Source organism: Notothenia coriiceps, unplaced genomic scaffold (genome assembly GCF_000735185.1).
Source record: "Notothenia coriiceps isolate Sejong01 unplaced genomic scaffold, NC01 NC01_scaffold00009245, whole genome shotgun sequence".
Lineage (NCBI taxonomy): Eukaryota > Metazoa > Chordata > Actinopteri > Perciformes > Nototheniidae > Notothenia > Notothenia coriiceps.
This window is the reverse complement of record NW_011341946.1, coordinates 366,539-391,212: the sequence shown is the minus strand read 5'-3', so window position 1 is coordinate 391,212 and position 24,674 is coordinate 366,539. Positions and strand designations below refer to the sequence as shown.

Genomic DNA, 24,674 nt, shown 5'->3' with positions numbered 1-24,674 from the left:
ACCCAACGTTTTCTTTAAGAAATCAAGGCAACAGGGGATGAGTGATAAAGAGGACAAATTCTATTTTTGTGGGTGAAGTATTTCTTTGAATTGACCAAGGCTTAACCACTTTAAAGTCTCATTTAAAAACTATGTTTTTATCTCTGATTTACTTTAATCGACTTGATTTTCAATGCATCCTTTTTGCTTTAAAAGGCACTTTCAGTTATCTGCATTGAAAGGTGCTATAGATAAACTCTGTGACTCCTTCATGAGGTCATCACTGAGCTGGAAAGTGAAAGTCTTTGAGGAGGGCTGGAGGGACAGACCCTTGTCATTATAGAGGAATTCTCTAATCATGTGGAAAATGACTAACTGTATGATGCAAACCCTCACAAGCTTTTTTCATCAAGAAAAAACTTTTCCAGCTGCGTCTTCTGGTGGAAGATATTATGTATTTTCGTCACACAATGAGAAAAACTCCCTGTTATTCTTGCAGTAGGCACCTAGAGTCAGTACATGCATGCATGCTGAGTAAAAATATGTGTTACCTTGAAAGCTGAAAGTCAGTAAACTGTTTTCTCTGCAGCAAATAACTGCATCTGCTCAGCCTCCTAAATCCTCATGGAGCTGCTGTGTTCAACACACTTTAATAACCCTCCGCTTCTGCTTTCTGACACACGTCTCAGCTCTATCTGTACTTCCTGTCTTTCATTTGTTTCTCATCCACCAGCTGTAGCTGGAAATACCCCCCCTTCATTCTCCATCCATCTTCTACCCCAGAGCAGTTGCTGCTCCCAGAGGAGATGTCAGTGCAAAGAGAAATCATGTGCGTGATCACAAAACTTCAATGCTCTGACAGGCCAAAGCCCAGAGCGCCAGTAACAACATGTGTGTGAGATGGATAGAAGTGAAGTAAGGCTGAAATTATTTGTTTGTTTACATGAGTGATAGTGTTCATATGCATAATGATTCTTTCAAAATTACCCCTTCGACTAGCATCTGAGAGCAGGAGTGCAGTAAATCTCGGCTGCTTGTTAAGACAGTGTTTTGGACTCAGGCACACACTGGTCTGTGGAATGTGAATGTGATAGCTTGTAATTCCTCACATCTGCTCTGCTCATAAGCGGCCACATCTTTATATGGTCAAAGTATTCTGTGGCTCCTGCTATTTGGTAACAATGTCTCCAAGTGGCCTGAGATCATCTAATCATGTCCATATCCACATCTTGACATCAGTGGTATTCACAGGGGCAGCGTTGAGGCGTGTTGTGCGCAAACTCTCTTGCTACAAACTCGTGTCCTTGTGACATTTCGGTAACTACAAGTTTACATTAACATGCATATCTTCGCTGAAGCACACTTAGAGCGCACATTGTCCCCGCTCTCCAGGAGAATAGCGCTATACTTTCGTCGTAGCAGCCTGACGAGGCCAAGTCCTGCTCGCCTCGCTCGATGAACTCTGTTGTCATGGCGACAGAGACGTTGTGGCAGTTGGAGTGCATCTCCTTGGAAAATAAGACCAGTAGCAGAGCATTATACATCTACTCGCGCTGCCTATTTACTATTAATGGACATAAATATTGATGTGGTTTGGAAGATATTTTCACGGCGCAGGGGAGCGGTGGCCTACGGTGCGCGCAGACATGAGCTGATGAAGTGCTCTGTGTCACGGCTGGGGCGGCGTGCTCATGTGTGGACGCACAAGTGCACCGCTCAGCACCCTTTAATCTCAAATGGCTGCAGGAATAATAATGTAGGATTTGATTGTAACGCAGCAACAGGGCTTTTATTGTATTTGCCATGCATTTTAATCTCACTCATCTCCAGTGGTGCTGTATATTAGGAGCATTCATCTCTCTTACAGAGCCCTGTGCTGCAGGATGGTAACTGAACTGGGTGCTCAAACACTAAAGTGCAACAAGGAAAGCAATTTGTTTACGAATTTGTTAATTAGGTAATAAAACAACCCCTTCCAAATACAATATATTCAAAGACTTATATTTGGTGTTTAGGCCTTCAAGTCAAACAAATCATGTATGTGACGATGCCACCTTTGTTTAAAAACTTGTAACGGGGATTTTTCATGATAGTTTACATAAATACATGAATGAAATTAAATAAAAAGTAAAATATATATTTATTGACAATGGAAAGAATTATCAGTGATATAGATTTTTCCATGGTTAAATTGTGTTCATTTAAACCCATCTAAAACAGCAATAGTTAATAAGATAATCCGTTAAATATGAAGCACTCGGTGCTGGTATTGGATATTATTACCTTTGGACAGATTCAGGCTAGCTTTTACCCTCTGCTTCCACTCTTTATGCTAAACTAGGTTAACTGCCTGCTTCATCTGTACATTTATCTCAGATATATTAGTCTAGTAATCTTATCTTTTAAGTTTCAGTTATAATGTAAATAATCCTATTTCCCCATATGTTGACCTATTCCTTTATCAAAAACCTTGATGTTTGAGTTCTGATTTTGCTTACACTGATACTTCTTCTTTGAAAAACCACAGTTGAAATGTTCTATTTCATTGTGACAGCAATCTTACAAGCCACCTTGAATACTGCTGAAACCAAACAACGTTGAGACGGAGAGAGAGAGCAGAAAGAGTGATGCAGGCTGACATAAGATAAATAGAGTCCAACATAACTGTATTTGCTTTTCCTTTTTTTCCCCCTTAGCTTTTCATAAGTGGCACTCTCCGGATGCAAGGTCACCCTGTCACTTCAAGTGTTTGGGATCTATTTTTTATTGGCTTCTTTGCAGCCTGTATTTCATTCACGTCGCCTTGTTCAATTTTTCTCTCTCCAGTAGGCTCTCTTCACACACACATCTTCCTTTGTCTCCGCTCTTTCTCTTAAGAATCTCTTGAATTTGTTACATTATTTCTGGTAAAAGTATAGAATAGTGGGGCTCCTCCCCGGGGGCGTCCCACTGTGGGCTCAGCTTTATAGCAGATTAGATCACAAGCAGAGGCTGTACAATCTACAGAGAGAGAAGAAAAATGATCCTTTTTCACATTTCATTTGCATGCTTTTCTCATCTTTCCTCCAGGCCTTTGGGTTAACGTGACCCACCTCCCATGGCTGTCTCTCAATCTATCCTCTCCATAATGACTCATTTAAATGGCTTTGATAATCCGTTAGTACTTTGAATTAAATAGCCATTAGACGAGGGTTCACAGGGAATGAAGGCTGTGGCCCGAGTCTACTCTCCATCGCGCCTCTCGCTCTGCTGCAGAAAAGTATTTTTCTTTCATTAAAAGCATTATTCAAAAACAAAAGGAGCGCTCCCAAAAGGCTCAATTATAGCCTGATCAAAGCTGGACTAAGCATACGGTTTTATTTTCAGTATTATTAGAAGACAGAGTTAAATTATATGAATAGAACAATCAGTGACACTGAGTGCAAAGTTAAAATGTATTTTCAAACACACAACAGCCTTACCGACTGTTATTCGCTTAATGATTACATGTGTTTTTAAACTAGTACTGTAGTGGCAATTTCTTATGTTACTTTATATGGTAAAACCAAATGATGATATTATGCTTAGAAACTGTTTGGTCAACTCGACCTTCCTGCCAAGGTCGTACCTGGAGGACGTGGCTCTCCCTATGAGAGCATTGTAAGATAACAGTTTTCTAAGGAAAGTCTTATCTCTTTTACTTCCTGCACAGCAACAGTCCTCTATAAAACACACACACACATTTTACCCTGTGTGCACTCCTGCAGACTACTCTGGACTCTGTGAGACATGTACCTTTGAAGCGCTTCAAATAAAGAACCAACGAAAGACAACGCTGCTTGCTCTCACCAGTTTATTATTGATTACTCTCATTGTACATCTTTACAGTATTGACGAGTTTCAAATATCCACGACAATTTGGTGTCAGAAGAGTGGGATCTCTGAAAGCTCCATCGGGGACACCTACGGACGCTGGTGGTCGCTCCGGGATCCTCGGATTCTCCTCTACCTCGACAGAAAACGTACGGGACGAGAGGACCAGCGCCGGGGTGAAACCGATTGACTTCACAAGATCCAATGAACTCAAAAGGCCTTCAATGCTCGGTGAGATGTACAATTTCTAATTGTTTAAAGTAAAACGTAATTAACCTCCATGACCGTGTAAAAATCTCGGTTATTGATTCTCAATGTGCGTTCGGTGTTGTAGTGTAGATGTCGGAGAGTGTGTGTTGTGTCGTGTGTGTGTGTGTGTGTTAGAGGTTAATCGGGATGAATAGGTCCTTGTCTGGGTCAAAAGTCTGGGGACTTACGTCGTGAACCTAGACTCGGATGTTAACGTACAAGTACTTATTCCTTATTCACAGAAGTCAGAACGTCACCACTGCTTACGAAACCACAGATCTGGGCTTTACCGTTACCGTCTGTTTGCTCCTGTCCGTTCAGAAAAAGGAGCTGGACTCTTTCTCGACGGACTTTACAATTTAATTACGGACCAAAAGTTGTGAGCCTCTGATATTAGTTACCAGGCCACGCCGACCGTACTTGATACGTCCCGAGGTGACTTACTGAATCACTACGTGTATATTTGGGACAGCGGGTTCACCTCGACTTGTCACATTACTTCCTTAATCAGAATTGAAGGTCGTGTTGTCCCTCGCGTTTTAGTGGAGGTCTCCCTTTATTTACTTATTTTCGTTAACAACTATTTTATTGGTCTGTTTTTTCACTAAGACCGATGTCAAACTTCGTGTTTAGGTTAGTGGTCTAGTAGTCGACGTAATTATTAGTTGCACAAAACACGAAAACGAGGCTAGTTTATCACCGGTTGCTAGTAGAGTGGTGTAAGTCTTTACCATGAAATTTCTCGGGTAATTACGAAAGGACATCACACAGTATATCCCAAAACACGGTAACATTTACCGACGTTTCGGATTTTAGAATTGGTTAGTATGAAGTAAGTGTGGTTGACAGTTGAGGCCAAGTTCGGGCACGATCTCGAAAAGTCCAAGTCTTGTTCAAAGAGCCAATCGGGGCCGAGAAAAGTGTGACGGGTCCAGGCTGACCACGACGCAGTAACGCATCTGGCAACGGCGTACTGCATTGGCAAACGCACGGACCGAGTATTTCGGGTTTGGCGTGCCTTTGGGGAGTGTCGACCGTGGTCTGTTGTTGTGTTACGACCTACACTAGGTCGAAGAGGACATTGAGAAGGCCTTTCTGGTCTAAGGGTCATCCATCGACCAGAGAAGTCACCTGGTGACGACGAACAATCAAATAGGTAGCAACACATGTTTGACCTTATTTTGCGGCCGAAAAACAACAACCAAGTCCTCAACTAGGCGGGGACGGGGGGGCGGAGCTGCATTCGCACTGATACGCCACGAAAACGAGCCGGCCTGTTAAAAACCACGAACTTACTTGGCCTAAGGACCCGATCTCCGACGAGAGACGGCCACACTTGTCTTTTGGTCCACGGAAAAGTTTCGAGGTCGAGGCTTGGCCGGGACTTTGTGGTAAACCACCTTACTCCATATTGTTGATAGCAGGCTGGAGGACTGGGTATCTTTCTACCTCTAAATGGTTTCAGTGTTTCGGATACATGTTAATTCAACGAATACCTTTGGTATTTCGTGTTCAACTTAATAATTTCGTTCTCTCTTCCTCGGTATAGAAAATCTAACCAAAAGATTTAGGTGTTAATAAAGGTAGATCAATATAGTGCAAACTGTCCCGTCTCCTTTCATAATAGAATGGTTTGTTTGTCGTGGATATTTATTCTTGCTGAAAGGCGAAAGATATGGATGCACGGATGATCCAGAGATGTTAATGATGTAGCTCTGTAACAGACATACATACGCATCGGATATCCCACACGTCTCCGCCACAGGTTGTGTACATACAGTCTGTGCCTCGGTCACAGTAATGATACAATAACTCAGGGGCTCTGTCATTAGTAGCGCATGATGTGTTGGATGCTTCCGACTTAGGAAGTAGATCAGTGACACGGCTCATCTCTCAAGTAAACGAGTGACACATGTAGTCGTGTCTATTCTACTCTAATACAATTGACAAGGAGTAGACAGTCGAACAGTTGTGCCTATGAATGTTATGGAATCGTTTTCACGTCCGAGAGTCACTCACGAGTCGCCTCGCCCTTATACTCGTGACGACGCACACACACACTCCTCCACACACACACAACACGTACCTCACGCAGCGAGCCAACTTGTACTCCCATGTACACGACTCTATAGACCTTGTTGCTCTCTATTAGCACATGCTACAGCGCGCTCGCGCGCACACACCGGTTCACAGATAAAAGAGCGCTCTATGTGATTGATGTCGGGAGTGTTAAAACTTAAAAAAGAATAGTTTCGAGATTTGTTCCGTCTACTACAGTTTATTCTCCTCGCTCTCACCCGGTCTCTCACCCTCGCCCTCTCTCTACCACTATTCTCCGTCACCCGTAGCTTCTCTAACTCTCTGTAGTCTCTGTACCGAAGGGTGGGCAGGTAGACAGCGGTTTTACTCTTTGATGTCAGGTAATCGGGCTCGAGGTCGACAAGGTAGAATCGGGAGGTTCAAAAACCTTGGGACGAGGGCGTGTGTGTGTGTTCGAACCCTCTACATTACCTGATGCGTAGGTTTTTTAGTCTAGGCCTAATGTGAATGTAAGGATCTTTAACCCAAGACCCATTTTTGATCTTTCTCGATATCTACAAACAACATTTCCTACAATAGAGAAGAGACAGTCGGACAAGCAAGACATCCTATTATGAAATTCACACTTAGATAAGAAGATGACGGACTCAGACGAAGTACCAAAGTGGAAAGAACGGAAGTAAACAAGACAAAATATTAAGTCGTCCACTTGGATATACAGCTTTATCACACACACTCGATTGACACCAGCAATTTGATTGTAAAAGACGAAAAAATTGACATCTTACACGAGACACACGATTACGGATGTATGCGAATTACTTTCCGTGCAAAAGGATTTTGTATGTTAGAAAAAAATAGGATTTATAAAGCCAACACGGGTTTGGGTCGTGGGGGTGTAATAGGTGTTCGTCACTAAATATTTGTGTGACGTCCCATCTCGTCTCGGGAAGAGAGACTCAGACATGTAATACACTGGGCTCAAGCCCGCTCTGACTGCAAGGAACTTTTCTGTAATAGTCGAGCTCCTCTCTCTTTAACGACACGTACCCTGCGATGTCATACCAGAGTTATCCCAGTGGTGTCAATGAGGCGAGGTTACCTCATATCTTACTTGTTCAGATTTTCATATGTCGGGTGCACACAACTGAATCTTTGTCGCTACGAAGATTCGATTTCATCACGCCATTCGTGCAAGTTCTACCGGCTAACCCTTAGACGAACGTCGAAGAGCTCTTCGTAGTAGGTACGGTATGTAGTAGGTCCTCAGTGTCGTATATATATTTCTAACTTTTGTCCTGTCTATGATTTTTTCATAATCGGTTTTTATTATAGCACGGGAACCACCGACCGACTTCATGTAGCCGATGTCTCTTGAGTGGTTTTTCGAGTGTTGTGTTAAGTACCTGTAATTCATTCCTTGCCTTTCTCTCTTAACACAAAATTAATCGTCGTCTCGTTACTGACGTAAAATTATTCATCTATTCGGTTTTTAGGGTCTCATTCCGTGGGGTGGCCCCCGCGGGCGCCCCGAAAGACACTGAAAGATAAAATAGCTTGAGAAAATGAAGTTGCAATCAAAAAGCAAGGAGTATGGTAGGAGGGTACTTGAACATTTAAAAGGAAATCCCAGAAATTAAACATGAGTTCTTGAGGAAACCTTTATGCTTGTAAAGGCAGGTATAAAGGTTGAGGCTATTCGACACGAAGTGGTTATAAAACTAGCAGGCGTCGACTGTAAGATGTCTAACCCGGGAGTCCTCCACCCGACGGAGGGATGGAGGACGAAAACAAGGGGTAGCCTCTTTCAGGAAATTCACAATTGTGGTTTTGTTGATAAACAGTGGGCATGGCACTACCACTATAAACAAGGGTCATGTTTAGTGTGTTTTTGACTAGCATTTGGAAAATTGCTGCCTATATGGTTTATAGGATGGAAAACTCGTCGGGCGNAATGACAGTGAGTTGCGTGTGTGTGTGTGTGTGTGTCAAGGGGAGAACACTGAGGCATGAACTCAATTGCACGACTCAAAACTCAGACTTTTGAAACGCTGTCTGAGTTTTGAGTCGTGCAATTGAGTTCATGCCTCAGTGTTCTCCCCTTGACACACACACACACACACACGCAACTCACTGTCATTAATAAGGGTCGTCAATTAGAACTGACCTAGAAAGCCTGTCAGCACGAAGGCTTCACAACAGGCTGAAACAGAGCGATGGGCTCAAATCCCTCCACTCAGCTCACTCTCTAAGAGCCTGGATTAACTCTCACACACATATAAACAGACAGGAAAAATAGCACTTTAAATAACACAGGAGGAGGAGGACTGCCAACACTGAAATGAGTTAACTAATTTAAAGCCTCTCAAATTGCTCTCTGTGAAGTTGTCAGCACAGGAGACAATTAGTTCCAGCATGTCAGTAACTTGTCTGTGTGACTGTGCAGGCATGCTGCGAAGACGCTGGTAAACAACGCCGACCTGCAGAGAGTGATATGGACACCCGTACCTTTTTCTCTGTGTGTGTTTCTTTCCTTCACTGACAGTGCAGGGAGCAACTGAGTCGTCAGGGGTCGTGTCTGAGTGCATTAGCAGAGGAGGAGGAGGAGGAGGAGGGGGCTGTGGAGGCAAGAGGATGTTCTGAAGGTGAAGAGGGTGAATGTTGTCTTCCTGCGCCTGGCATGTGCTCTCAGTTATAGGGCAAGGACGTGTCAGGGGCAAGCAGTGGCGTCCTGGCTCTGTTCCCTGAACTCAGACCTTCTGCTTTCATTCACGGTCTCGTCTTAAGAGCTTTCTCCTCCTCCATTGTTCCACAAGGCCTATCTAAAGGGTTTATGCCTCTGACTTGTGCTAAGCACTCGGGGTGACAGAGCCGGAGCTCATCACAAATCCTAAAACCTGCTGCAAATGCTTTTTCTGTTTCCTGGCTGCTTTCTGTCTTTATTATTGTTTTTTCTCCCCCCAACCCTGTCTCTCTTTCCCCCCTCCCTCACTCTCTGTTCCCTTCTTGTCTTAATGCCTCTATCTTCCCTCCACTCTCACTGTGACAGCGGAGTGCAGGCGTGCTTTTAATCTAAGCCAGATGAGCTAGAAAAACACAGGCTTCCTCCGCCGGTTGCTTTCTCCATTAACCAAGGGGCCCATCATTTCTCTCCCCAATCACAGAGCAGACTTCTGAGGTTTACCAGCACGTCTGCATGTGCACTACAGCAGACGAGCCAGTGAAACTCCTCTGAGTGATTTACAATGACACTCTATAGCTGCTGCCATGTTATATCTCCTCACCACAGACTATTGGGCAGTGGCTCAGAGCCAGACGCGTGGCACCTGTTGAGTATGCAGCAGTATCAAAGCAATTTTACATAATGCTCTCTCTTTGTGGAGGAATTTGTATTCCCAGCACACTCAGGTCCCTGAAGGTACTTTTTCGGATCATGTGGGTGCAGTGTTGCATGTAAACGTGGCTCCTGATCAGACCAGTCTGAGAGTCCAGTCGCCATCAGGGTTGGGCTGAGGCTCCGTCCTCTCTGTCATGGTGAGTTTGGGCTGAGGCTTTCATTTCGGATTGGCTGGCTCTCGCTCACTGCTGAGGCAGAAGGACATCAAGTCCCTCTGGGGACAGTCGCCGTCCCGCCCTGTCACTTTCACTCTCTTATCCACAGACCCCAAAAGCACAAGTCCAGACTGCAGTGAGGCAGAAAGGGAGGGCAAAAAGAAAGAAATAGGAAAAGATCAACTGGAGACTTGGTAGAACTGGAGAAAGCCGAGATTCCTTGACTCAACACATATCTCACATCATTTTCTGGCGAGAGATAGATGGGAAAACCGACACCATTTTCACGTCTGTACGGTAACTATAGAGCTAATGCAACCTTAGCTTAGCATAAAGGCTGTAGGACACAGCTAGCATGGCTATTTCTAAAGACTACCTGCACCTTTAAATCTCACTCATAACAAGATATATAATATAATGCTTTATAGTACCTACAAGAACAGAAATGCAAAAATGATATGTTCTGATTTACAAAGGATTACATACATACCAGCAGCAATAACATAGGCAGAAGAACAAATACACCTCCATGCATATCAAACAATGTCTTAAGCAAACACGAGCAAATCCATCTCCTTAGACATTCCAGCTATAAACCATGACTGAGGCACAGACTGTGCCTGTGACACATCAAACATAAAGTGCCCTCCTACGCTGTTCAAAAGCATTTCAAACTGAGCAATCAGAAATAGCAGCAGTGACTTCAGTGATTCTTGTCATTAGGTTAGCTGTTTCCACCTGTTTCCAAGCTAAGATAACCACATGGTGGCGGTGTCACTTTTTCGTTTAGTGTTCCTTATTAAATATGTGGTTTTGCTGTTTTTAGAGTTTATCACTGGCAAATAGAACCAATATAAAAGATTGACACAACTAATGATTACATCTATTGTCCCATCAGTTAATAAATTGAGAGTTATTCTATTACCAACACGTTTTTTAAGCAGGTTATTTGGCAGAAACAGAGCCAGTGTACATGCTGAGATAAATAACCAGATGCCTTTTATCTTGCTGTACAACATGCTTTAGCAACATAGATAGTTACACGGCAGAGCTGCAATGTGAGAAATAAATGTTGGTGACAGATCAGACACCTGATTCTGTGTGAACAGAGTGTTCATCACTCTCTTGGGTGGGTGAGAGGAATCCTGTTGCGGGCGATCATCCAACATCAGAGAAGCGAGAGTTGAATATGAGGATGCTACTTTGACAATCATGCACTGCTCTCTGGTGTCTTGCACTGCATGCCAAATCAAGAGTTTGTGATACTCTCCCTTGTACCTTCTTCCTCAAGACGCATTGTCATACAAAAGCTGAAGATATTGAGATTTCAATCAGCAGCAGGATTTGGGGAGGAAGAAAAAAAATCTTTCCTCTAACAATTTATCATTTACCGAGTTCCTCCCCCGTGACTACTCGTTTTTTACACGGCAAAAAATGCTAAGTTAATAACACAGGGAGGAGAGCATGGTGCGGCAGGAGAACAGGCTCAGGATGGCACAATAACACACTCACTACCGAGCTCCATATAAATCAAAATGACAAATCCAATCTAGCGAAATATTCTCTCTTGCAGGCAGCAAACTGCTCGTCTCTCTGGCTTTATACAGGAGTACAAGCGGGGAGAATTGTGAGTTAAATTTTAAAAAATGAATTTAGGTGTAGCCTCGACCACTCAATCTCCCTTACCGGTTTCAGAGTTAATCACATCCTGGTTTATGGGACAAGGATCCTCCCCAGAGATACAGGCTTTCACCTCTTGTGGGTGTATCATAAAGTCCTGTCAGAGGAGATGGTGTAGGTCAGTAAAAGTGGAGTGAGTTCACTTAGCCCTGCGGCTGCCTGTTGAGTATAAAACTAACCAGAGCCATAAGCTATAACCTCAAGAGGGGAGAGTATACTTTATATTTGCAGCTCACTTTCACTGTTCAACTCTGCTGCCTCTAGATAAACTGTCACAAGAACCAAGACAGACAAAATAAAGACAACTTGGGGTCTTAAGGGATGTCAACAAAACGAATAATGCCATGAAGCTGGTTAGCTAGCTGTGGGCTAAAGATGAGCACCGTTTTTTTAGACTGTATTTGTTTGTATACCATTTACCCAGACATAGCCTGCAGACAACTACAACTGGAATACTAAAGAAAACCTAACACTTTGAGGATTCAGGAGTTATAAGCAGTCTTTTCTTAAAGGGTATTTCCTTCCATATTTATTATTGACATTGGAAACCAGATTTAATAATAGAGACGGTAAAGTTATTCTGAATTCAAAATAAGTGAATCATGTATCTCAGTTATTACACTGAGAGGGCAAAGCCTCTTCTTTTGCTTCCATTTAGTTTGAATACATTTGATACAAAGAATACAATTTTTCGGTGCTGTTAAAGCTAACTGGGAAACGCATAAGTGGTGAGATGGAAAGAAAGGTATGCGAAAATCAGGGTTAAGGAGAGAATGGGTTAAGCTTCTGTCTCCCTATACAGTAGACCCCAGGTGCATCCCCCCCCCCCAGGCTGTGAGACTCTCCGTGCAGGGGAGACCTTTATTAGCCCTGAGATGGAAGCTCACTATCCCCAGTAGCCTATAAAAGACAGTGTTCCTCCGCCCCATTCCCCCTCTGTCTGGTATGGCCTCATAAAAAGACTTAACTGGGCTCACATGACCTCTCTGCCCACTGCTGCAGTGAGCAGCTCCCTCAGGAGCAGGGCAAGTAACTGGTCGGCTGTGGACCTCGGTGAATCGCAGCTGATCTCATCCTGCTGTCCGTCTGAAGAGGGGCGTTTCCTCTGAGATAGCTAACATCAGCTGCGTCTGAGACAAGGGAGACAGAAGTGAAAATATTATTAGGAAATGTTTAAATTCAGAGTTCATCTCACTCATCGATTTAGCATTGTACTCCTATAAAAATGTCAAACTCACAATGGAAAACAAAATTGGCGCAACACAATCAGATGTATTGGTGTTATGCCAAGCAACCTTCTTCATGGTCGATACACGTTTCCTACATTACCCATAATGCATTCAAACCACTGACAGAGGACTTTCCTACTTACAAATGTATGCTCTGCTTGCACTGAAATCAGCAACACTTGTATGACCTTATTCTTATGCAGTCCAGTGTAACACCCACGTATATTTAAGCAAACCCTGAGTTACCCAACTGGGAACAAAAAATATGATATGCTGTATACTGAGTTGTAGCTCAGCTCTTTATTTTCCCCAAGTGAGAGAGCATTGCAGAAATAAGTGCATCCAAACAGACATCAGCCTCAGACAGTAGACACAATCAAATTGAGCAAACAACAATAAGTTCAAACAAATACAAATGTCAAGACGAGACAAAGACTGTCTTATTCTCTCAATGGTTTGTTATCATTTGCAATGGTATGCTTAAAGTGTGAGCGCAGACTCTGCGGCAGTTGAGTCTGGGGACTTCTCCCAGGATGCTTGTGGTGTGGCCTTGTTTACCCTCAGCTGGGGGAAGTTTAGTGTTACCCCTGCCGACCTTTCTCTTTTCGTCACGACGCTGATGCTGCAGCCGCTCAGCTACCATGGCTGAGGAAGTGTGGGGCCTGGGGGAAGCCATTATCACCGGGCCAACTTTGTTTTGTACTGAAATAGGATCACCTACACACAGACAAACTTTTGGTTAATAGGGGCCACACCTCCAGCCCCCCTCTCTGCAATCCACAATCATAGTCTCAACAATTTCTTTAGAAACCTCTCTGTCGCCCTTTATTCTCCCCCTTTAACTCCCCCCCTCTCTAATATTTTTGCATAGCACACCCACAGGCCATTCCAGCACATTTGTTTCTGTTTCTGCATCTGGCCAATGTTTGACTCTCTCCAGCTTTGTTTTTAAGTGCTCTTGTGCTAAAAAGAAGAAATTAGGTCACACTTTATCTGAGCACATCTCAAGCATTCTTTACTATGAAAAGGATATGCACACGTGTCCTCAAACTGGCGGGATTAAGAGTTTCTTTCTGCCTCAGATGTTCTCTCCATGAACTCATCCTTAAGCTTATTTGGGTAAAACATCTGGGCCCACTACTTTCCCTCCTTAGCTTTCCACTGAGCCCAGGGATGGATCCTTATAGTACACACACACACACACACACACACACACACACACACACACACACACACACACACACACACACACACACACACACACACACATAACTAAAAGCTCCGTTGAGTGACAGCACCTGACAGGATATGTTACACCGCAAAAAAAACAACAGCAGTGTCCCGTTAGTCATTACTCTGGTAATATGGGCCAGCTGCCTGCCTGTCACGTGGCACCACCGTCTCCAAGTCCCAAGGTGCTTTATCTGTGTGTGTGTGTGTGTGTGTGTGTGTGTGTGTGTGTGTGTGTGTGTGTGTGTGTGTGTGTGTGTGTGTGTGTGTGTGTCTTCTACCCTCAGGTATAAAAGACAGTAGGTCTGTGCAGAGCGTACAATATAAAAAAAGGCACGACTCCACAACTGTGATCGTTACAGTGTTCGGTGGAAAGGGCGACCTCCCCTGCTGTTCTGGTCCAGTGTAAACATAATCCCCTCTGTGACGAAGAGACAGCAACAGGAAGAGGAAGCGTGAAAAATAGCAAAATATGAGACAAGGAAGACGACCGAGAGAAAGGGACGGCACAGACAGACACAGCGGGGGGCATGCTGTTCTCCATATTAGGCTGTCAATGAATCTCATTAACATGGCTTCTCTAATCAGCAGCCGAGAATATTCCACTGAAGGCCATCCGCTCCCCACCTCCTTCTGGTTTTGATTACACTGATGCATACATTTAGTGTTACTTCATCCCATTTTTAATAAAGGATCCCCATTTAAACTCACTGAGAAAGCCGCATTTGTTGTTCTCTGCTTCCATTACTTCCAGTGGTCTGTCCTTACATGTGAAACTCAGCAGGATGCCATGTTAAGAGTATCCTCTCTGGCTTCAGCACATCAGGAGAGGCTTGTTTTCCACCATTCAGTCCCGCTCAATAAGCAGCGGAAATAAATGGCCACTCAAGCTGAAAGCCAGTCTTTTCCGAATGACAGCTCAGTAGATAAATACAGCCGAATTACTTCCAATCTCTGGTCACCGTGACACTAACAAATGTAAGGCTGTGCTTGAAGATAGTAACAGTCATTTCTGAGATGCTGACAAGTGTCCTCTTGCTTTTATCTTTTCAGATTTATCGATGCCACTAAATTGAATTGTGAACTATTTCACACTGTATTGATCTCACAGGCGTGGGTGAAAAGGAAAAAGATGGCAGGATGTTTGCATTAATGTAGAGCAGGTTTTTCCCTTGAAGGTCGAGGATGGACAAAGAGGTGTCAATGTCGCTCACACGTGTCATACGATGGGGCCCCTGACAGGAAGCCGGCTGGTTGTTAAACAGGAAGGTCGGACCCCATGTAAGGACGGTGCTTTTATTTTGTCCTGTGTTTTCCCTTAATGGGAGCAGCTGGTCTCCAACGCAAACTGGGTATTTTCAAAAGACATCAAAACAGTAATATTAGATCGTCCTCTGAGAAATTTGCATGGCATAAGATGAAGCGGTTGGAGATTAGAGTTTGGAGTCGAAGATTCATGCCAGAGACATTCCCAACACCACACATGCTCATTCCTTAATCATGATCAAGTCCTGCCAATATTGGGAAATCTGAATTCCAAAGGCTGTTTGGCATCAAATGGGACGAGCGCAGCCGCAGCCTCGTTGATCTTTCTCACATCTGACAGAGTGACTAATGGGGGCTACTGAAGCTTCACTCCCCCAAACCCCAAAACCTAAACACCCCCTTTAGGTCTTCTGAAGCAGCATCCACTCAACATGCTACCGTTCTGACACACACATTTAGGTCAAGACTGATTTACTATCTGTCCTCTAAGTCCTTTTCGACACACTCCAGCGGCTCGAGGCAACATTCCCATAGTCCTGTGGTCTCCGAGGGTGTGTTCCTGGCGCTGAACGTGCAGATAGGATAAATAAATCACACACAGGCCCTCTGGAGAGAAGAGAAACTGACTGCAACGGGCAACAGGGAATAAAGAAGACATCTGGTGGAGGAACTGGAGGTGAAAATGACTTATAGAAAGATATTATGATAGGACAACGACTACTGGAGCCAGTCACACAAGCAATTCACAAGCTTGACCCCGTTATGAAGTGATGGCTTGGATAAGCTGTCACTAAATATCTGCACCCAGTCCACTCGAGTACTTACTTCACGGAAAATGAACCCAACAATATATAAACTAATTCAAATGAACAGTGAGCAGCTGCAGTAAATAAACGGCACCTACACATTAAGGGATTATTGTGTGTTAATAGTAGAAATAGAATACCCCTGGGGCTTTGTTCTGCATTATGAGTAGTTTTATTTTTGAGAATGATACTTAGCTATTTTTCCATGATTTCTATTTTTAATATGTAACTCATGTATTGAATTAACACAATGTGGTAGAGCTTTGATTGAGTGAATGATAGTGACTGTCGGATGTATAGATAACAAACTGAACCCAATTAACAAAGCTAAAGTACCACTGAGAGAGGGTTAAGGTGTGAGTAAACGAGATATGTAATCATATCAACACTTAATAAAATGTCATTAATAATGATAGAAATCAGGAAGATTTGTAAAGACAAATACTTATTTTCACAAAATGAATTACAATAACGTTTAGCTGGACGACCAAACAAATAACAACAGCTACTTTACGTACATAACCATATGTTTATGGTTCATATAACTCAAGTTACACACAAAATCTTAGCAAGGACGTTATAGTAACACATATTTAGTAAATGACAGAAATACTGTAGCTGATGAATCCAAATTATGATCAGCTGAATCTGAGATCAAATGAAACAATGACCAGAAGGAGAGATCACATCTCTGTCAGCCAGCACATGAGCCAACTGAGAGGGCGTATGTTGTGTGATGGCACATACTGCTAGTCATTTTGGAAAGGCTGTCGCATTTGAAGTCCACACACAAACGCAGCCATGAAAGGCATGAAAGATCAACCCTAGTCCTGGTGGTTTAGTTAACACAAATCCTATTAAATACAAATCAGAAGTGGCTTTGAGGGGGAGGAACAGACATGCACAAACCTACATCTGCTATGGCCAGCTTGGCATAGAGTCAGTATCACTCTCCAAACAGCAGAGCTTACAATTGAGAGAGAAAAGAGACACAAAAGGAGATAGATGGAGCATTGAGGGAAGGAAAAAAAAGCAAAGAAGAAGAAGCGAGAACAGCCATCCGAAACAAATGTGCTGTGAGGCTCTCGTCTCAGGGTGACAGGTGCATTATCATAGGTTAATGAGAAGCCTAGTGCTGCCTGTAGCTTCAATCAAGGGAGCGCTGCCTCCACTACCACCCCCATCAATCAGATCGGACATAAACTCCCACTCGAGCACACAGAGGTATACAGTATACTCACAGCCTCACATATAAACACTCTCAGGTATTCAATTCAGAGCTCATTATAGCCTATGGGGTTTAATAGTATGGTTACAATTTGGTACAATAGATTACAGTGTGATTATGAGGTATTTATGGGCACAAAGACACATAATTAGCACCTCAAGCACAGCCCTAAGGTGTGATCAGGATAAGATGTTAACTACAGCTGTGATCGCTGTAGAAATACACAGTAGTGTAGAATTCAGATCCCTATATGATTATGTAAATAGTGAGGGCTTTTTCCAATCAAACAAGACTTTAATGAGGTTGTAAAGTATCTTTAGCCACACCATTGTTTCTCACCTGAGTGTTATTAGTGTTTTCTCTGTGCTCTTTGGTCAGGTTTGAAGTCAACAGGCCACTGATTGAAAAAGATGATGTCATGTTTTCATGGACAATGTCACACAGGAGATGCCACTGTCTATCAAATCAGATCAAGGCATACCACACACTTATGAGGAGATAGATAACTCAGGTTTTATGTAATGTTGGGTGTTTTTTAAACTTCTGGGGATGCAACTTATTGTTTGTAGCCTTTATTTAACCAGGTGAAAATCCCATTGAGATCAACATCTATTTCAAGGGAGACATGATTGATGATCTTTTACATTATTGATTAATTACAGTTTCAAATGATATATTTATAGTTCAGTAGAACGAATATCTAAGACTAAAAACTGATGCCTTCAAGTGTCTTGTTTTGTCATTACATTTCTATTTTTATTTGACTAATTATTAAAGTTTCATAGGCTGGTTATAGGGGTCTTTTACTTAAAAAAATGTCTTCAACAGTAAATCCACCATCAAATTGGCCTTGTTGTTACCGATTAATTATCTGATGATCGACTAAATCGTTTTAGCTCTAGTCAATAACTTCATCTCTAAGTGTTGCTTTATAATGAATATTGATATAGATTAATATTTAAATCAGGGTTTCAGGCACTCTGATAGAAGAAGTAAAAGCACATTGTAACTCACATCAGTCAATCGAGCTAACTAACAGGTTGCCATCACTAGCATGCACTCGGCCAGGCTAACCAAACACACTTCCACGGCTAACACAGATTGGCATGCAACACAACTTCAGCCAGTCACATTTTGCTAGCACTTGGCACCATGTAACATAAAGGGGACTGCTGCGTCTTCTTGCTACACTGGGCCGCAAATGTAAGTGATACAAATATCAACTTACTTGATTTTTGGAAGTCAGTGACTGCGTATCTCAGCTGAGCTGCAAACTACAGTTACCCCGGGCCCTTCTCTGCGTAGCCTACTGTAGGTTTGTAGAGATGTGTAGTTGTATATTTAAAGAAGCCTCTTTAGTTGCCTCATCTGAGCAAGCAGCACTGAAAATAAGTCTCTTCAAAAAATACCAGCTTGTTAATTAGCATTCGTGATTTAGTTCTTAATGAGGAAACACATATTATGCTAGAACTTCAATTTGACTTCTGTGCTATTGCATCAAATGCCATAAGTATAGAGGTGCAATGTCAGACCTAATGATCAATGGTATGTGTAAAAGGCAGATCAATCAAGATGGTTGTCCATTCTGTTGATAAATGTATTCTACAAAGATGCTATTTGTTATGGTAACATTTTTATCTGCATAGTAACTACTGTAGTTACAAAAGTTGTGCAAGCAATGTAATATGGATTGAGAAAGTACAATAAGTAAAGTATAAGTTCCTTAATTTTGACTGTACATATTCAATTTTTATTTCAGACTCAAGGTCCATATCAAATCACATACAGTGATTGAGTGAATATACTTTGTTATTTTGTACTCAGTCCCCACTTGGCACAAAGAGACTCTCTCATATCCATCTCTCTCTCTCACCTCCACCAGGCTGGAGTGGGTTGGGTTCCGAATTCCAGAAAAGACAGACAACTTCTAAGTTTAACTATTTATTGTAAATAGAGCAAAATATATATATCACTTGGCCAAGGACTCGTCACGTCTTGGAAATCACAGGCAGCAAAACTGTAATCTGTAACCACCATATCCATAAAGACCCTCGAACCTCGTGCAAAAATACATTTTATTACACAGGGCGTTGCCCGTACATGTATGATTGCTCAAGACTAGAAGAAGAGATACCGCGGTTTAGACTTGGTTCTCTTTGGTTCTCTTTGGTTGGTGCACAGACTCAGATAGAGTCTCTTGGCAACACGATCCTCCAATCATCATTCGGCCGGCTGGCGAAGTCCCTCCCTACTCTGTCTCTATCATACGTAATTTGTTTTTGCTAACGTTCCTTCAGATATAGTGGAAAACCATGTTGCTTCCTAAATGTTGCTTCCTAGTTTTGCGGGGGAGCGCGGCTCCCATACAAAGTCAAGGCCAGTGCGATGTGCTGTTCTGACTACCTCTTTGTATTCTCTCAGTCTCTGCACCTGACCTTGCTACTTTCAATATTGCAAGCTAAACACTTTCTCATGTGACTTTTCCCTTCTTTCCTGTCCTCCCCATCAACACTTGGGGGGGGGGTGATTGAGTCTATTTATTCCAAAGTCACAGCCCCATAAACGAGCACAATAAGCTTATGTAATAATAAGAATCAGTCATTCTAATGTTATATAAAAATAGCCTCCACAAGTGGAAACTGTGTTTTCTCACATACTCATATTGCTGATGTTCAACAGAGTTTGGCAGTGAGGCTCCAGCAGAGTGATTTCAGAGGTCTTTACTTTCCACAGGCTAAAGAGGCCACATGGTGAGGAGAGCTTGCTCTTATCCGACTGGATTAGCCCACAAGAGGGAAGAAAGTTATAAAGAGGAAGCGAGAGAGAGGAAGGTGGCTCTGAGTGTGAGTCAGGGTTTCATTCTTCTCCGGTGTTGGAGCCTACAAGCCGCTGGGCAGGAAATGAGGCGGAGGAGACCCACTGACCTGCAGCCAATTGCTGCCTCTCCGCCTATCACAGAAACAATTTAACCAGCTAATGGAACTAGGCTGATCGTCTTTCCATTTCTGCAGGGGCACTGTGACTCATACGGCTCATTTCCGATTAGAGCTCCTCAGGATTAAAAGTAATCTGCACCAGACAGGGGATAGACCAGGCAGTGGTGATGTTATTGAACATATCTATCTGGCGGATATCTGTGCCCACAGTTTGTTTATGTATGATCCCAGAGAGGGATTTAAAAACAGGAAAGCCAGTGTGGGTCTGTGCAGGAGGAAGGGACCAGGCAGAGGGGTTAGTCTGCAGGTGGAGGTGGGGTCCATTGTGGGGTGGCTGGGAGGCATGTGGGGGTGCTGCCTCAACATGTTTATGACACAATGTGAACAGGATGCTGGGAGGAAGAGAGCAGCGGGCAGTGAGACAGCACCAGAGACCCCCACCATCATCTGTGTTGGTTGAGCACCAATGGAGCGGAGCGTTAACTAAAAACACACATTGATAGAGAGACAAATACTTACAGAGGCAACATCCTGGCAAACATACATCTCATTTGAATGCATGAGCTCTATGTGGTGTATATTGCATGCATTCGCCATATTGAGAAAATACAATACTTGTTTTAGCTGCCCATCACACATTCTCAGGAGACATGTTTTTCGAATCAGCATATTGTTTTCACTCTGGGGTCACTTGGTGAACACGTGGACCTGACATCTTCCATTATTCATCCTCTTATTTCATTCGGTCTCAGAGGGATCATCATCCGTCCCACACTTCCTCTGCCCTGCACCCACTGACTGACAATGTGGAAAAAACAGATGAAGCCTTCCTTCCTCATTGTGTCTGGAATGGACGGGGTGTGTGTGTGTGTGTGTGTGTGTGTGTGTGTGTGTGTGTGTGTGTGTGTTGTGATGACCCCAACAGCAGCAGCACACTATCCTTCCTGTTATAAGGCCCACTTAGTTTTTCACAGCCTGCATACAAAGATATCATGTGCATTATCAATATAGCTGCCAATTTATTTTCTGTCAATGGAACAATCGCTGCTGCTATAATTGATACAAAAAACCCAAGTCACAATTTCACAGAGCCCAGGGTAATTACCCTAACATGCCACAGACAAAAAACTAATAAAGCCTTATTTTCAAGGAACTGGAAGAAGCAAATAGTCAACATATTTACTTGGTAAATTCCTAAATGATCTATTGAATATCTTATGGTGAAACAATAATGCAGGAAGACAATAGTTACCTCATGGAGAAACAGTAAGATATTAGCTATATTGAACATAAACTATATAACTGGATATTTAACCATGCTTTTACCATCATATCTCCTCTAAATAACAATATTATTTACAATAATTTACTGTAACCTTCTTGCAGCCATTTCATTCTTTCATATTGTAAGTGTGCCTTAGGGACCCACCGTGACACGGGTGTCACATGGACTTTAAATGTTCTGTAAAGTTCCTTATGCAGCTTTAGCCTTTATTTTATCTCATGAAGTCCCTAAGTGACACACCCTGAACAGTCTGGTGGGTCATGGTCCAGGTCATGTGATGTTGTGTTCCCATAACAACATGTCCATGTGCCAGACTAACACATGTGACAGAACTAGCTACATTTCAAAAGCTTTTTTGTTTGTTGCTAAAGGTAAAATTCAAGCCATTTAAGAATTAAAATGCTTACATAACATTTCCCTCATTACATTTAACCTGTTGTGGAAACATTTCTTGATCAAATTGATATGAAACAAATGAGACAAACATCGCTGTGACACTGGTGTCACATCGGGACTTTAACCCTAAACTTTCACAGTAAACCCAAAGTGACATATATGCACAATTAGAAATATTATTATGATCTGCTCAGTGCTCATGTCACATTTCAGATATTTGAGGAGGGGTTACTTGTCAGAAATGTGTTCTGGTGGTCTATTTAGTCTAAATGATGTTCCCCTTAATTTCCCCAAAAGTAGAAATGGGTCCGGGTTCTTATGGGTTAATCTTGGCGTGACCTTTATATCAACAGGATATATTATTATTATTATTATATCAACTCTGTTTGCTGTTTACTTAAACCTTGTGTTTTTTCATGTTATCTATTGATAACTATTTATTGAGCCTGATACAAATCCTTTTTTAGTTCAAAACATTTTGAAAAATGTAACTACATTTTTTTACTCGAATCCACTCCAAAGTGTGATGTTTGGTTCTTGCAGCACTCGGCATTGACAAAGCTCCTTGATGAAATGTGGCTCTGTAACTTCAAAAGAGTCCAGAGAGAACACTGTATTCATTATACTGAGGTTAAGAGTCTTACAAAACATTGGATTGGAGCAGCCAGGTCGGTGCCATGTTTTTTTGCTTCAAAAACAGTGCTCGTGAGTCAGTGGTGAGGTATTAGCTTCTGACATGACATCATGAGGCTCCCTTGCCTTGATAAGATTCATTGCACTTAAATCATAAAGGAGAAGCTCTTATTGTAAAAATCCTGTTATTGTGAGAACATGAATAGATGTGGAGCCTTTTGTTCTGTTCAGCGACAGGGTAGTCAACTAACTTATCAAGAAAATACAACACGATTAAATTAAAAATAAATAAATTAGTGAGGTATAGCAACATGATAGATGGTCAAATATGGAGTTACTTTAAAACCTGTTTGAAGGTTATTATAACACCTGCAGCTTCTACAAATCAACAATTTAAAACATAATCAATTAATTGATGAATAATCTTTCTTTTTAAACCTCAACACCATAACATACTGTATTCATTTTGCTCATCATGTCCAAGTGCATTTCTGACTGAATCTGCAACGCTGTGAATATATACTGCCATCTACTGGATGGAATATGTACGACACCTGACAAATGACCAAGGAAAAGATACATTAGTAACCTGCTTGACAAAATCAGTCTTCATATCAAGTTAAGCTGCATTTTGAGACACACAGAATGAGAGAAATAATCAATGGATTCTATTGGGTTCAGATTTATTAATAATAAGTCTCAATAATAAAAAGAAACATTTTTTTTAACATGGCTTCTTCTACTAAACAAAACAATGAATGTTTGTAAAAGTGTAATTTTTAAACACAAACAAAAAAGCCTTCTTGTATAAATTAACGTTTTAATTGGGCAGGTCATAAAAAATAACTGACAGTAATTCTGACGGATACAATTCTTTATACGTTTTTTTTTAAATGACACTTTTTGGCCCTCTTGTACACACTGATGAACATGATTTGAAATAACTGGATACAAGTGCAGTCTATCCACTACATTAACCATTCATTCAGCAATAATAGTGATTTGAAATTAAGAGGAATAACTGAGATATGGAATCAGGATACTTAAAGCAGCATTATTGTAGAAATATTTTTTAGCAAAGATAGCATGAGTTGATGAACATGTTCTGGTCATAGCAGCCTCTGTAACATGCAATCACTGCACGTTTTCTATTGATTTAGTTCTGCTCTTGTTACGATAATATAAAAACAGGCCAAACGAAAACAGCAAATCATCCAGGGAAAGCAAAATACTTTCTGGTCGCTGTGTTCTTTTTAAATGAGAGCAGGTATGAGGAGCTTAAATAAAGATGTAAGGGCAGGCGATATGACAGGATGTCTGTTCACTAACTCATGATATGTTAAAGTAATAAAAACATGGCTTTAAGAGTGATGAGACTCACTCTAAGGGTTCCAATTTCTCTGATCTAGACCGAAATAGTGCTGACGGGCTGCTGTGGCCGCCACATTCTGTACATCATAAACAATAGAGAGGAAACCAAGAACAATAGGACTCTTAAAACAAGAGCATGTGGGTGACAACATTCCCATATAAACCGCTGACCAAGCACTGACGTGCCATAATCCCTTAACAGTCATATATATACAGCTGTAAAAAAACAGAGATGACATGAGAATATAAAATAAGAAATAAAAATACTCACTCAACATATCATACAAACACTTACTTCATGCAAAACTAGCCATTTTGGAAAGCTACTGGTTACCAGTCAGACACACCCGAGAGGAGGCCAGAGGCGTGATTTTGAGACGCTCACAGATGATGGATAGCAGGAGGGAGAAGGAGGCGGTGGCGCTGGATTTAAACGGAGGTTAATATCAGGGCTGATGAGAGAAACTGAAATCTCCACCACAGCAGCCCTGCCCTGGGCCTCTCCTCCACCCTCCACTCCAAAAATACCAAGTGCATGATCACAAAGTGGCATTAATCCTTTATCCAACCCCCCCCCCCCCCCACCACCTACCCTCCTCTACTCTCCTACTGTCGGCCCTCCTACGTACGTACCGGACCCGTCCCTGTACTCCTACCAACGTTAGTTCACCTAAAGTTAGGTCCTTACTTCCTTACTACCTTAACTAATTGTTAACGTACCGCTTCTACCAGTAGGACGTACACGAAGAAAAAAACAAAAACCAAACACAATAGACTAGAAAGTCCTCCTTACGACGAATAAGTTACTTACAAACAATAGTCAACTAACTTACTTCCACGGTACTTACCCTAAACCCGAAAAAAAAAGTTAACTTCCCTTAAAAAAACTTAAAACAAAATAAAATTAAACGAACAAACCTAAATACGTCCGTACGTAAGAAC

At 42.2% G+C, this 24,674-nt stretch overlaps 1 protein-coding gene across 1 annotated transcript in view; it reads left to right on the top strand.

The window, feature by feature from the left end:
- Window positions 1–24,674, top strand: part of LOC104945183 (solute carrier family 2, facilitated glucose transporter member 1) — a 653,665-nt gene that overhangs the window by 483,640 nt on the left and 145,351 nt on the right. The window lies entirely within an intron of this gene.